Genomic DNA, 15,045 nt, shown 5'->3' with positions numbered 1-15,045 from the left:
ACAGACTGCCCCGTTCCGAAAGGAATAGAAGATGGCTGCCCGCCGATCGCTCAGGCCCTCGCTACTCGCACCTGCCGGTGAGCATGTATTTATTTGCGCATGATAAACCTTTTTGCGAGGCAGTAAAACGTCATCGAGCCCTTTCGGCATGCATGCGACATCGCTCTGCCGACTCTTTCTTGCTTAGGATCCATTTTAGCTGCATTGTTTGCTATTCAACAAATTAAAATTGTGACGACCCCAAAAGGCCACGTCGTCTCGTGGGGATCGAACACCTCGCAGTATTGGGAACTCGCATAGGTGTGTCTACAGCATACGAAGCAAAGGTGAAAATGCACTTCGTTTGCTACGTAGCGCGTCAACGAACGCATACAAATGGGAGAATGGAGTCTGCGGCACACGATTTTTTTTCTCCCTTTATTACCGGATTATTACCGGATATTACCGGATTCAGGTAATCCACCTCCGCACACATGGCACTTGTCGAGCGACACGCCATTTTCCCAAACAGACCGCGAAATAGCTCTCGGCGCCATTTCGACGGAAAATCGCAGCGATCGCTGCGACGCTGCGACGCTGCGACCAACCGGTTGGTCGCAGCCGAAAATCGCAGAGTCGGCACTGCGACTGCGATTTTCGTCGCATGCGACGGAAATCGCACTTCTGGTGCGATGAAAATCGCATCATGTGAAACGGTCTTTACGCAGAACAGATTTTCCATGACATTCCGAGATAAGAGAGAAACGTGCGATATCGTCCACTTAGCCATTTCGCAACTGCGGCCGCGTTCGTTGTCTCGCTAGAGAAACTGACTGTCAGAGCTTCATTTTTCGTTTTATGAACCATCCGTGAGCATGCGTACGGGTTCCGACACAAACATTTCTCTATCGCATTACGTTTAATTAATGAGGGAGCTCATTTCAAAAGCAATCGTTCTAAGAAGTAAGTTGTTGGTTCCATTTCAGAAAAGGGGAGAAGGTGGCACGAGAGAGGGAACACAGCCACTCTGTGACCCCCCTCCCTACACAATTTCTCGCAAACTCGCAGCGGTTGGTGTGTCGGGCTCCCAGCCACACTTAGTGTCTTTTGGCATAAGTGTGCCTACGTCTGTGGCCGGTAAGAAAATTTTTACGTTAACTTGAGCTGGTGTTTAGGGTGCCAGGCTAATCCGGAGCTGAAAACACAACTTCCGCTACAAAAAAAAAAAAAAGTGTAAACGCCCTCGGAGAGCCCTAAATGCCACCAAAAACAAGCAGCAATCAGCCCGACTGTAACGACGAGAATAACAATCCCCGCCGTCCGGCAAAACAGAGGAGACACAGTCGAGAACGATTTCGTCGAACCAAATCGACAGATTTTTCCGTCACGTCGCCGAATTTTTGCACTTTGTGAAACTGCACCGAGAATAGACAGCTAAATCCACGGTCACATTAAACGGTTGAACACGTAAATCGGCTTTCCCGCCCAAACGCACATCTTCCACCACGCCGTCTATCGCGAAGGAAAAGTCGAAATGAAGTTTTGCATTTTCAGCGCTGCGGCCGCGCACGAAGACGTGCAGTGCCAACAGCTCCTCGAAGAAAGAACAAGAAAGTTCGTCTCCGCCGGCTGGTGTTACGCAAGCGGGTCAGTACTGGTTGGTGGACCCGGCGAGCGACGCCGTCTGCTGCTCATGCTCCCTCGGGAAAAAAATCACCAGCCCTTCCCCTGTCGAGAAAATGGGAGTAAGCGAAGCTTGTCGTGTGTGTATCTGACCTTCGTAAGGGTAACGTTCGGAAGCCGTCGCCTCGGGATTCTCTGATCGTCGCTGACGGCGGGCCTCGGCTTCGGAAGCCCTCACGCTAGAATCGGCACGTCGACGACGAGCCCTTTCCCGAGCGAGTTCACGCCAGTGTTCATCAAACGCAGCTTGCTCTTTTGCAGAACGCACCACGCGTGGCCGAAGCTGTTCTTACGCGAGGGAAGCCCGGAACAGCGCGCGCCAACCTGCTTTCCTTCCACGTCTCTAGTAAAGCCCCTTTTTAGTCCCTAAGGCCTCGCGACGCACCAAACGAACCTGATTGGTCGTGCGCGTGTCACGTGATCCGCGTGTAGCATATCCAATGCAGGTGTGCGCCGCACGTCATTTTTCTTTTTAACAGCGAAGCTGTTTAAGCCAGGCTAATTCGTGGTTCGTATCAAGAAACTAGAAGAAATAAAAAAAAGGTGGCAGATCCCACGCCCTGTGGAAATCGATGCTATGCGAAGCAGTGTGCGGGAAGCCTATAGCTCCTACATGACACGCATGTCATGGCATTCATGTCATGAGTCCTCGGGAGTCCCTTTAGCTACAATGAAAGCCCTATTGACTTCGACCATCAACCTTGAGCCTTTTCTTTCACTTATTGCCACATCCGAACCCATTCCATTGGCTTTTGAGTGCTAATCTTCTTTCGCTGAGTCATTCTCATTTTTGCGGAGTCATGCTTATGACTATGACTTCTACCACCATCCTTTAGTGTTTCCTTCACTTAGTACTCACGTCCGAACCCATTTCAGTGGTTTTTGACCTACATGACACGCATGTTATGACATTTTTTGTCATAACCTATCACTTATGTTTGTCGTACACTCCTGTCATACTATGCCAATTTTCGTACCTACCAAGTTAACGAAACGACCATGAGAGCACCAAGACTCAGGCGGCTGTTTCATGACCTACACTACACACATCCCATGACCTATCATTTATGTTCGTCATATGCTTTTGTCATAGTATGCCAATTTTGGTAGGTAGATAGATAGATAGATAGATAGATAGATAGATAGATAGATAGATAGATAGATAGATAGATAGATAGATAGATAGATAGATAGATAGATAGATAGATAGATAGATAGAAACTGTCAAAGTAGCAAATGTTTGCCAAAAAATGCTTCGCATTTAAAACGCTCTTAGGTTCATATGCACGCTAAGAAACACTATATGACCGAAATGCATCTACAGCCACCAGACTACCGCGTACCTCATAATCCACTGTACAGTTTGAGGACGCTGAAGCCATTTCTAAATTATCTGCTAAATATGCTTGACGCGTACATAGCAGTAGGACTGCTTCCTGCTTAGTGGATTAACAGCTATGGCACTCTGACATGGATCTTTGTTTTGGAGGAAAGGCTGATCAGCTCGCGTTCTGTGCCGACAATGGCGAACCATCGAAAAAAAATATATGCACCACTCGTTAAAGATGTTTTACTAAATCTGCTTTACTGGAGCTTCTGTCCTCCAAGGCTTTCATTTAATGCGAAGGATTCTTTGTGAACTTCAGGCGCTTTAAGTGAATCTATCTATCTATCTATCTATCTATCTATCTATCTATCTATCTATCCTCCTACGTCGTGATGCCGTCGTGGTCGTTTCTTCAACTGTCTATACATCAGAATGGGCATTGGAGGACGAGGAGGAGGAGAAGGGACATGACACGCATGCATACGTAATATGAATGACATCAACGTTTATAGATACTTTTTCAGTTCTGGAACTCCGCCTTCCCAAGCGGGCGTGATTTCTTAGGCGCTGAGAGGGCGCTGCGGTCGCGGGTTGCGCGGTGTCGGCGGCAGCGTTCACCGCGTTCGCCAGTCGGCTGAGTGCACAGTTGCGGCGCAGTTTGGTTCTTTATTCAGTGGCACAGTTGCGTGTCCCCTTTACACGATTATTTTCGCTTGCGTTTTTCTTGACCCCTGTGCGAGAACCTTGCCCTTTCAATGCGTTCGGTTTGTGGGGCTATTGAACAGTGCAGCCGCGGACGGAAGCATTTCGTGACTCCGTCAACACGCTGTGTTTTATCTGATGTGCGGGGCTTAGCGCAATGCCAACCTGCACCTGGCTGTACCAGCGGATACAGATGCAACACTCAGAAGCGTCACTTTTTTGCGCCGCCATCGGATCCGAAGCTTCTCAGCAAATGGAAAAGAATTATATTCCCCGCGCGGACAGAGAGCTCAGCAAAACCAGCAAGGTTTGTGACGTTCATTTTCTCGAAGCGGACATTTCGAACACGTTTAAGCATATTATCAACGGTGAAGTCGTCGAGATCGACCGGCCGTACTGGGCATTGAAGTACGACAATTACACTGACGAAGATGTAAATGCTCTTAAAAGACGTGGACGATAGGTGAAGACGAAATATGCATGGCGCAACTTCCCAACTTGTTTATTCGAAAATCGGGTCGTCACTTGCATACGTTTACACAGGTGACACTTGACATGCGCACTGCACTCATTAGACACACACACACAAAAAAAAAACGAAGTTCCTATTCTGTCAACGTCAGGGGCGCTACAATGACGCATTTTACTATTGCAAAAAAAGTACACCTGCGCTCCAAAACTAGATAGCTGCACGGTTATAGCCCGGAATCTTAAATCAATTGATGAGGCTTATTATCCAGGTGAAGTCGAACATGTGATGAAATAGGTAAATGCGTCAGTGTAGCGTCCCTGACGCTGACAGAAAAGGAACTTCGGTTTGCAGCGCATATGTCAAGTGTCACGTGCGTAGGCGTGAATAAACAAGTTGAAAGTTGCGCTACTTGTGTCTCGTCTTCATCTATCGTCCACGTCTTTTAAGCGCATTTAAACCACCGTCATGCTAAACCAACTCGCCCAACTAGGTGTACTAATTACACTGCTTCCGATAACACCGGTCGAATTAAACTGCTGGCAATGGCCATGCAGCCTAGTTCTTGATACCCCTATTGGGTTCGCATCTTTCTCGCGTAGGGTAGGCAGCAATTGATACGTATTGCGGAAGACAACATCGGCACCGAACGTCGCTTGAACGTATACCACGCTGGCCTCCTTCTGTGCTGTTCTCGAGCGCGAACTGGGATCAGAAGTTGCGTGTACCGAATAATTCCAATGAAGTTGTCCGTACAACGTGCAGTATATACAGGGTGTTTTTTTTTTTTTTTTACCTGCACCAAATTTTTAAAAGTAGAAAAATATAAATCTTGGTCACGTTATGCTTACCATGCGGGTGTATGGATTGGCGGCCTCTAGATAAAGAGCAATTTCCACAATTACGTGCGTAATTAGCGACGTTACGCTAATTAACTTTTTAATCATCAACAATAGGTGGCTACAGCAAATGAGTACTTTGGGGCCCGTCCTCGACACTACCTATCTCAACGATCAAATTTTGAATAGCGGAGTTCATGTAGGAACTAAGCGAACAATTAGTTCCCGTTGGCAGGCTCCTTGAAACTGAAACTGGCCGCAAAAAGAGCGTCTGTGTCGTCGATGTCGCCGCGCCCCCGCATTTCGTCAGGTTTCCGAGGTCACCGCCGGTCCGGCTCCGCGAGCAGCTTGCGTTATCTCCTTGCTGTCCGCGACGTTGGCCTAGCGCTTCAATGCCGGCGGGCCGCCAAATTTACTTCGTCATTCCGTTGGGTGCCACGTTGCGCTGTGGCGCCAACCCCTCTACTGGGGCTTTTAGATACTAGAGGCACGGCGTCATACCGGTCTGTAGCGTCGACTGCGAACGACGCAGCTCGGAATGGCTTCACTGGTCGACACCAGGCTGTCATTTAAAGAAAAAATTGACATGGTGATCGCTTATTTGACTATGAACAGAAACGCTCGTCTAGCGGTGCAATACTATTCCGCCCGCCACGATCCAGGCCAGCGCGTTCCTGCACACACATCGTTTATACGCGTGTTCAACAATTTTGCTGCAACTGGATCGCTAATGACAAGGCGGACACCGAAAGAATATGTTATAAGCAAAGAGTTCGAAGAAGCCATACTCGGATATTTTGTGGGAAAGCCCCAAGCAAGCACGCGAGAAGTTGCCGAGTCTTGTGGAGTAAACATCACAACAGTGTGGAGACTCCTCGTGAAACATCGATTGTACCCATTTCATGTGACCCTGCACCAAGAACTAACAGACACGGACTTCTTGAGACGCCTGGAATTTTTGCAATTGGGCGCTGATTCAAGTAGATGGCGATCCCGATTTCCTCGAGAAAATCATTCGGACAGATGAAGCTCAGTTTTGTCGAAATTCGGTTGTGAACATTCATAGTGCGCATTATTGGGCAAATTTAAATCCCTACTGGCGCCGTGAGCACAACCACCAAGTATACGGTGGTCTGTTAACGTGTGGTGCGGGATTTACAATGAAAAAGTTATCGGGCCGTATTTTTTTTTTTTTTTTTTTTGATGGCACACTCACTTGGAAGTACTACACCGAGCGGATACTGAAAGAAGTCGTAGGAGAGTCCATCGCTCAATTGCCTCTAACCCTCTTGAAATGCACTTGGCACCAACACGACGGCGCTCCTCCGCATTCCTCTTCTAGGGCTGTGTCGTGCCTTCGCAGCACTTTTCCTGTTCAATGGATAGGATGGAATGGATCCGTTCCGTGGTCGGCACGTTCTGGAGACCTTTAGGTTTCTTCCTCTGGGGATATGTGAAGAATGTTGTTTACGCCACTGAACCCGCCACTGTGGAAGACCTCAAAGCAAGGATAATTGCTGCATGTGCTGCAATTCAACCTGCCATGCTCAAGTGAGTCTTGGATTCCATGAAGGACAGGTTGATGATGTGTGGTGCCACGAATGGCCATCATTTTGAACAGTTCCTTTGAGGGCATGTAATTGGAACAGCACTTTGTCTGTGTGTGTGCGTGGGGGGGGGGGGGGGGGGGGGGGGGGGAGAGAAATACGTATACGTGTGCTTAGCAAGTAGCTTGCTGAGCAGTGTCTTCCAGGAATAAAGCTGTGTTGAGTGCACTCAAGTCCAGTTACAGTGAGCAGGTTGTCTTCGCTGCGCTTGCAGTATTCGTTTTTTTTTTTTTTTTTTCAATTCACTCGGTGAGTTTTGTTCCAACCTGTTTTAGTTCACGCGTTTTTATTTATACAACTCACACGCGCGCGTTCGAGACAGCTTTCCCGGAGAAAGGGAATTTTGACTAAACGTCGTTCTCATCCAAAAGCCTGAAACGGCATTTCGTTGGTGGAAGTGGACACTTGGCGCCCGACGGAATGACGACCTAAGTTTGGCGGCCTGCCGGCATTGAAGCGCTAGGCCAACGTCGCGGACAGCAAGGAGATAACGCAAGCTGCTCGCGGGGCCGGACTGGCGGAGACGTGACAGGGGGGGGGGGACATCGACGACACAGGCGCTCATTTTGCGGCCAGTTTCGGTTTCAAGGAGCCTGCCAACGGGAACTAATTGTTCGCGTAGCTCCCAGATGAACTCCGCTATTCAAATTTGGATCGTTGGGGTAGGTAGTGTCGCAGACGGGCCCCAAGGTACTCATTTGCTGTAGCCACCTATTGTTGATAATTAAAAAGTTAATTAGCGTAACGTCGCTAATTACGCACGTAATTGTGGAAATTGCTCTGTATCTAGAGGCCGCCAATCCGTACACTGGAATGGTAAGCATAACGTGACCAAGATTTCTATTTTTCTAATTTTAAAAATTTGGTGCAGGTAAAAAAAACACCCAGTATAGTGTCAGTCCCAACACTATAATCAGACTATAATGCACTGTGAACATATGCGGCCAAGACGCGTACGAACACGGCGTTTCATTTTTTTACGCTAAGCCAGCAACGCTATTGATACCTGCCTCCCACCTCCCAACCATCGCCACCACATCTGGCAAATATATATTTGCAGGGTATATTGCACAGTTAAAGAAATAAATAATAATTGTAAAATGTAAAATAATTTACACCCCTAAAAGTGAAAAAGGGTGTAAATGTGTCTATAACTCACGCCCTTAGGGTGTTACTTATGTAAATCACACCCTAAGGGTGTGAGTTATAGACCCATTTACACCCCTTTTCACGTTTAGGGGTGTACATTATTTTACAGTGCACAATAAAAAGTCACAGGTGACCAATAAACTTGCGCGTTAAACTTGACAAAATTGCAATAAACTTGTGCGTTAAACTTGACAAAATAGCGCGGTACACAAGTATACTTATGTATTTAATGATGAAATTACTATAAACGTTCCATCGTACAGTACCGCCCCTAGTCATGTCCCGCTATTTTATATTCAGATTTGAATACATAGTTTATCTTTACTAAATAAAATTGGGTTTATTACTATGATAGCAAGGCCTGCGCTGTAGCCTCACATCAAGGCTTGTGCACACATCAAGCTATAGGCACAAGCCGACCCTATTTTTTTAAGGGACTGACAACAAATTTTCGTCGTGCCGGTTTATCTTGAATTAATTATTTATGTATTTTATTTTAGCGCAACTGAAATCGTACCGGTCAATCGCGTCAAATCCTGTATAGTGGTAACGCGGAAAACGCTGTGCAACGTTTATTTTCTTGTTTTTATCAGCAATCACGATCGTGAACATGTAGCACTCTGGGAACTTGGTGGAAACAGTGATATACGTGAGCGCGATAGCAATTGCACGCCGGATTTGGTGGCAAGCGGCAGAACATGCCAGGACGTAGGTCTGGCACTCATTTACGGCACAAACTGTGCCGATGGAATTTTCTATCGCACAGGAAGACACCACAGCACTCGGTGTACTACTCCCTCGCAAACTCGCGCACGCATATAAAATCACTCATGTGCGCGCCGCCACGCAATGAGCGACGCCGCGGCTCTGTAACGCCTTTGTAATAGAAGATCTTTTCAAGTTTCGTGCATTTAATAACAGCCGACTTGCACTATCTGATCGCACCCATCCTATAGCACCGAGGTTTCACCGCCAGTTCGCATCACGTACTGTTATTCGCGACTTTCTGTGCCAATTTAAAATAATTCCTACTTGAATCGCGAACACCATGATCGATTCTATCACTTTAAATCGCGGTCTCTCTCATTTCCACCACGACACGTTCTGGGCGGTCGTCGGTCCCTATAAACGCGTCTTAATTTTCCCTATTTTAATTTCCCACCCAATGTGCTTTTCGCCTCCGGGATAGATTTAAGTACCGCGTCCTTGGGACTGTGAGCAGCCGCTCTGCAATCCGAGCACGGCCGCTCCATACCGGAGAAACACACCTCTACGGACCGTCAGGTTCAAAGTACAGCGTTCTCCACGGAGAGTGAAGGGCTTACATCCGCCGGGGGCCCCGTGCGGGTGGGCGCCTGGAACTTCAGTGGGAGACGAGTCGCAACCGAGCGAGGCAGAGAACCCACGGTACCATCGGACTTTAAATAAACCCGTTCTGTATTTTGTAAGATTTGAATTCACCGTTCTGTTATTTCCTGGCAAGAAACTCGTAGCCACGCTGACAGGACTAAGGCACCCTCCTCCTCGCCCTGCCGGGAACTGCGGCTCATCAAACATGACACGGGAGAAGCGTCATTCAAGTGAATAAGTTACATTTGCGCTAATTGGTACAGTTACTTCTGGTGCCGTAGGTGCTAAACAAAAGAACACAAGCGACGTTTGCTGCCCTCAATCGTGTCCTCGATTAGCGTCTATATAGGACGCCAAACTGAGTCAATCGAATAATCAGCTTTCTATACTTTTTCGACAACGCAGCCGTCACATGCCACGCGCACGTTTTACATCGCCTCGTACACGCGGAAAAGCCTGAACGACAGCTCTTGGCCAGCGTGTGCCCTAATTGAAATCGTTCTTTTTCGCTAAATCTTACAAAAAATTGACTCACCATCGCGGCCTTGCGAAGGTGGATGTCCAGCGAAGCTGTTGAAAAGCACCACTACAACGGCTGAGGGGGTTATGCAATGCTTTATTGCTTTAGAGTAATGACAGTGACAATCGCTTTGTGGTCGCTGTTGTACACGGTAATGGATTCCGCGACTACTTTCGCCACATTCGTGGCCAAGACCAAATCCAAACACGACCTATACCGTTCGGTTGGTTGATTGGGGTCGTTGTAGCATGCGAGTCCAAAGTTGTCCCTGACAAACTGGGGGAACCAGTCCCTTCTTGTGGGGTTTCGCAATGTCAACATTAAAGTCGCCTTAAAAGTCGCCATAATTCCGCCAACGTTAAAGCCTCTTGAGCAACAACAATCGGGTGCCGCCTGACTTGGCGCTTGCGCTGAGCCTCTTGGGAATTATGTTCATCAATAAATGCAGCATCGTTCGCGGGAGCGCGTTATCGTCAATTATGTGGTTCGGATGCTTGTTTTGAGCTTGTTCTTCATTCAAAGGAATGCCGCGATGTATGTTGTATGCGCGATACCAAAGAATGTGTGAACGTTTCGCTTCAATCGCTAAAATTTTCTCTCTTTTTTCTTCTTTTTTGTTAGTGAGGGCGACGCCGCCAGAAATCCCAGCCAACTAGCGGCTAACAGCTTCGCTGTAAAAGCACTTCAGGTGTCCGAACAACGTCCTCAAGTACGGCCGCAAACATGCGCCATCGTAAAGCGCGCGCGAGAAGTGAACAGAAGGCGTCCGCGTAGTTCGCCGCGCGTCGACATCCCCCGCGGCAGCGAAATAGAGGCGCCTCTCGCTGACGATCCTGTCTCCCAGTCGCGTACAACGGCCCCAGCATCCACGCGTCGGCCGGCCGCGCGGACGTTGCGGCGCGCCTGCGACGCGAGTAGTCGCCGTACAGTCGGGACAGCCCGGCGCCGCAAGGATCACGCGACCGCGAACGCGAGATCGCCCCCCCCTCCCGCATACAGCTCACTGCTCTCCCCACTCTACTATGTTTACACATTAACCTGGGGTAGAGACGGCGACGCCGGTGACGCCGTGTTGTGCCTCTTCGCCTCGCGTACTCGTCGGCACGGTCCGCTCGGTTGAATCGCTCTTGCCAGTTATTTTTTGGCGATTTCGCGTGTTTCGTTAATAGCCGCGTATCAAATGCACGGCTAGATTACAAATTGAAGCAGCTCGAGACATCACCGAAACACTTCTGCGTGTCACTATAGAGTAAGCTTCCGTTCACCTGAGCCCAAAATTATATGGCATCGTTAACGCATCTTCCTATCATTTGCAACGTATACAACGGCGCTTGAATAAGGACGCCAATGAAAAATGTTGGAACCTAAGCGAAGCTAAGCTTCCGCGAAGTGGTTCACTAAAAAATGGTGCACGCAAAATGAGATGCGTACAACTGCCTCTAGTTTCATTCTACGCAACGTGTAATAATCTCCGTCGAAGTTGATGCACCGCACGGGTCACAACTTTACTGTTATGCAATGCTTATGGCTATGCACTACAAAGCTGTGCCCTTTGTGTCACAATAACACATATAACCATTCTGGAGGATCGGCCAGTAATGGGTACATACGCAGTGACACACACGAATTTACCCGAGAATGAAGGTAGGCGAAATAATATGAAATTTCACACACAGCGTTGAATATTACGCGCTATTTACCGAGAGGTATGAGTGCATCAGCTATAGCTATGAGGCGACATTCTACGTACATACATGTTTCATGGCGTGATTTATTGTTCGATTACGTACAACAAAGATGCACCCACCGTGCGGCATACCCTGGACGTCAACATGCAGTGCTTCTATGTTGTGCTTTTCTCGAGCCTGTATCCGGTCAGCAAAAGCATAACAGTCGACAGAGAGAGAGTGACTGACAATCACAGACACCCGCGAAGCCATGCTGGGCAAGAAGGAACCTTCACTACAATTTTCAGTAAACTATTGCGCGTGTGCGTCCATCGCCCCCACTAAGTGCAAAATTCCTGCGATTGATGCCACTCTTGTGAATAGGGCGCTGCTGAAACCGCTGGCTCAAACTGTAGTTTGAACTCGACGCGCGAAGGTGATTACGTTACTTGAGCATTACTTATTCATTACGGCCCGACACATCTATAGATCGAAAGCGAAGGGTGATAAGTCGGGCGTGAAATGTCTTACTAAAGTAGCGACGCAAAATTAGAGAACGCTAGTTCGGCTTACAGCGCCGGCTAACCAACACTGCGAAAAAACAACTCGGTGCAGTTAGTTGCGACTCCCGTTGCAACTCCGACAGACGTGACAGCGCCGGCAGCTATGGCACACGGTTTTATTTCACGTACCATCGGCGTCAGCGATACACTATACTGCCTACGCCTGCCCGATAGCCACTTTAACCTCCCTATCTTTGTTGCATATTCTCTATTCCACGCAGGGAACATACTGCCACTTACTCGATAAGATCGGTACGCTTGTGTCGGCAGATACGGCGCATATATTGCGGTGACCATTTAAAGAAAAAAATTATCGTAAACAATTGCCGACCCTTTTCTCTCTCTCTCTCTCTCTCTCTCTCTCTCTCTCTCTCTCTCTTTGCTCGCTTACTACTTTTGCTCACACAATAACTTACCTGTATTGCTTCATTTCTTCGATGACAATTAGACAACATTTTTACCCCTCTATCAGATGTGTTGTAACTTTGCCTAAACAGCTGCGACCTTCTAGTTCCATCCGCTTACAGGAACAAATTTCTGCGGTTGCAAGGCGCGGCATAAACAGTTGCACGACGGCGGAGGCCTCGGCCAACTGCCGCACAGCAAAGGCGAATGAATGCACGCGAACATCCCGTGGCTGTCAACACCGCAGAGGCGCTCACCCTAGCCATGATAGTGCGCAAAATGATAGCGCAATGTGTTTATAGGATCAAGGCAACCGGGATGTAACGCGGCTTTCCATACGCCACGAACAGCAGCGAATCGGCGAGTAAACAACGAAGATAAATAACGTGCGCCCCCGCCCCCCAGTCGCAAACATTCTCTAGGCACGAGATGCGAGTAGCCAAAAAATTTCACCACGCACAATACACTCGCCCTCGAATCGAAATCCGCAGTGGATACTTGCTGGAACGAGTTAATTATGGCTAACTAACTGCTTCTCTGCGGAGTCATAAGCCAATCTGCATTATAAAGTTTAAGATCAACATAAATAAATAAACATAAATGTTACTGAATGCGGCGCGGTAACCGCATTCAATGCAACTACACTGCTTGCACTCAGCCGAATGCTTTTGCAAAGAGCATCCGAGCCACTCGCCACAGTTAACTAAAGAGACCGGCAACTCAACGTTGTTAGCCCCTGCATTCTCTAAATCAACCTACATTTTCTCGCTTTCCCCTAATTCTAGTCTAAGCACTTGAGCGACCATGCGTGTGTGCGTCACCCCTAGTCAACACGTTTAGGCCCAAAGCTGTCTTAATACACAATGCTCCGTCATCCGCCGGAATGCATGATCGCGACGTGCACAATCATGTGTGGTCGTCGGCTCCGTTCGTACACGTTTTCTCTGAACCCCGCTGAAGGCAGCTTGAGGCAAGCCCAGCCTGCCAGAGACGAGATATAAAATATGCCCCCAAACCCTCCAAGCGCAGCGAACGTCGGCGTCGCGCTTCTGCAAGGCTTAAACCGCCCACACAGACAGAACACGTTTTCTGTGCTTACCAAGAGATGTCATATACTATGTCACACGCCGATCCTAACACATAGTTAATCAGCTCGACAACGGCCGTAGAATATTTGTCCCTTTTCACGCGCCACACTCGAGAACCCAGAAAGACCGAAATCGAACCACGGCAATAAATCACAGGGTTCGCACGAAGCGCCGATGCATAAACAAAACAAAACAAAAAAAGCAATAGCGAAATTGTGCATTATGCGAACAACGTTCTAAAGTGTCTAGACCGGAGCGTGAAGACCGAACGTTACAAGGTGAATGAAAAATGTTCACCGCCAAAGCAAACATCCACGAACTAAGCCAAATTTAACATGTTTTTTTTTAGCTCAATCACACTAAACGCGGCCAGGCTTTTCGTATGCTGCTCTCCGTGACCTATCAAAATCATTTATTGATGGTCCCCTTTGAGTTAAATAAACGTACTTCTGCAAAAACATGCAAAACACGGTAGGCGGGAGCCGCGGAGCTAGCGAAACGGAAGCAAGGCGGGTACGTCCGAAATACCGTTAAACGCAGCGTTACTTTAATCTCAGATGCTCTCCTTAGGCCTCCGTTTGCCGGTTACACGTACCCTCCTGAAGCAGTACTCGTACAAAATCCAATCTATCGTCGCGACGAAAAAAGCACCCAACAACGAAAAAAGCGCCCCGCGACTTCTACAACACCAGTGAGAACCTTCAATTTATCGTCGCGACGAAAAAAAGCGCCCCGCGACTTCTACAACACCGGCCAGAACCTTGTCGCAAACGCGTCAGTAAAAATTGTCTCGCTTTCACCAGCAGTGCAATGGGCCCCTCCTAAGAACGACGTTCGCACTAACACACGAACACTCAATACAAGTTAAAAGAAACAGTTCACAGGCACTCACCGCTGATTCGGACGATACTTGCCGCTTGGTTACTGAACACTCCGATGTAGAGGCCAACGGCGCTCAACGCACTCGTCGCCAAAACAGATTGCACGCAGTCCCCAACCACTGCACGCGAGGAAGCCGGCAATTTCCCTCTGCCTCAAAAAACTCGCAAGCGTAAAACCGTCCGCGCCCGCAACCTCATCAAACTCCACGGGAACTATTTTAAACTCGCAAGCGCGCCTCCGTTCTCTTCGTCACCCGCGCTAACCGACAGAGAGATGAAACAAGATAGGCAGGGAGGAAGGTGCGAAGTGCGCGCCGTCTACAACGGCAATCAAAGGAGTTATTTCGAAGGCCATGGCTGTGCAGCGGCCTCAGAGATTGCAGACGCGTTGCGCGCGGAGTTTGTCTCGTTCAGGACGTGCCGCCTTATCGGATCAACGTTAATCGGAGTCCGCGAAAACGCCTAGTTGTAGCAAGCGCGTGCTTCACACATGGTGGCCGCCGTTGATGAAAGCGCGCAATCACCGCGGTCGCGTCTGAATTGCAACGTAGGAGCAAAAGCGACTGGCCAACGATAATTAGATGGCGGTAAGCGAAACCGCGATATCTGCAATGTCGACGTCGCGTTATATCGGTGCTGTAAGCCGTGCGTTCGTGTGACACGCTCGTGTCGACGGAGATTATAACGCTCATTTATACGCAAATTGTCGGAGGAAACGACGACTTGATTTAATGGAGCCATTTGATAAAGTATCCCACAAAAAGCTTTTGTATAAAATGAATGTATTTGGTGTAATGTTCAAATTATCAGGTGGGA

The 15,045-nt window shown here is 48.3% G+C and overlaps 1 protein-coding gene across 1 annotated transcript in view; it reads right to left on the bottom strand.

Annotated features, from left to right (window-relative positions):
* LOC125943409 (interferon regulatory factor 1-like) overlaps positions 1-14,511 on the bottom strand; it is a 176,541-nt gene extending 162,030 nt beyond the window's left edge. Inside the window, exon 1 of the mRNA XM_049662704.1 lies at positions 14,241-14,511. The gene's annotated coding sequence lies outside the window, so the exon portion shown is untranslated. The remainder of the gene's footprint in view (positions 1-14,240) is intronic.
* Between the last annotated feature and the right edge of the window lie 534 nt (positions 14,512-15,045).

Source organism: Dermacentor silvarum, chromosome 2 (assembly GCF_013339745.2).
Source record: "Dermacentor silvarum isolate Dsil-2018 chromosome 2, BIME_Dsil_1.4, whole genome shotgun sequence".
NCBI classification, from domain to species: Eukaryota; Metazoa; Arthropoda; class Arachnida; order Ixodida; family Ixodidae; genus Dermacentor; species Dermacentor silvarum.
The sequence above is the reverse complement of the archived record's forward strand: the minus strand, read 5'-3'. Positions and strand labels throughout refer to the sequence as shown.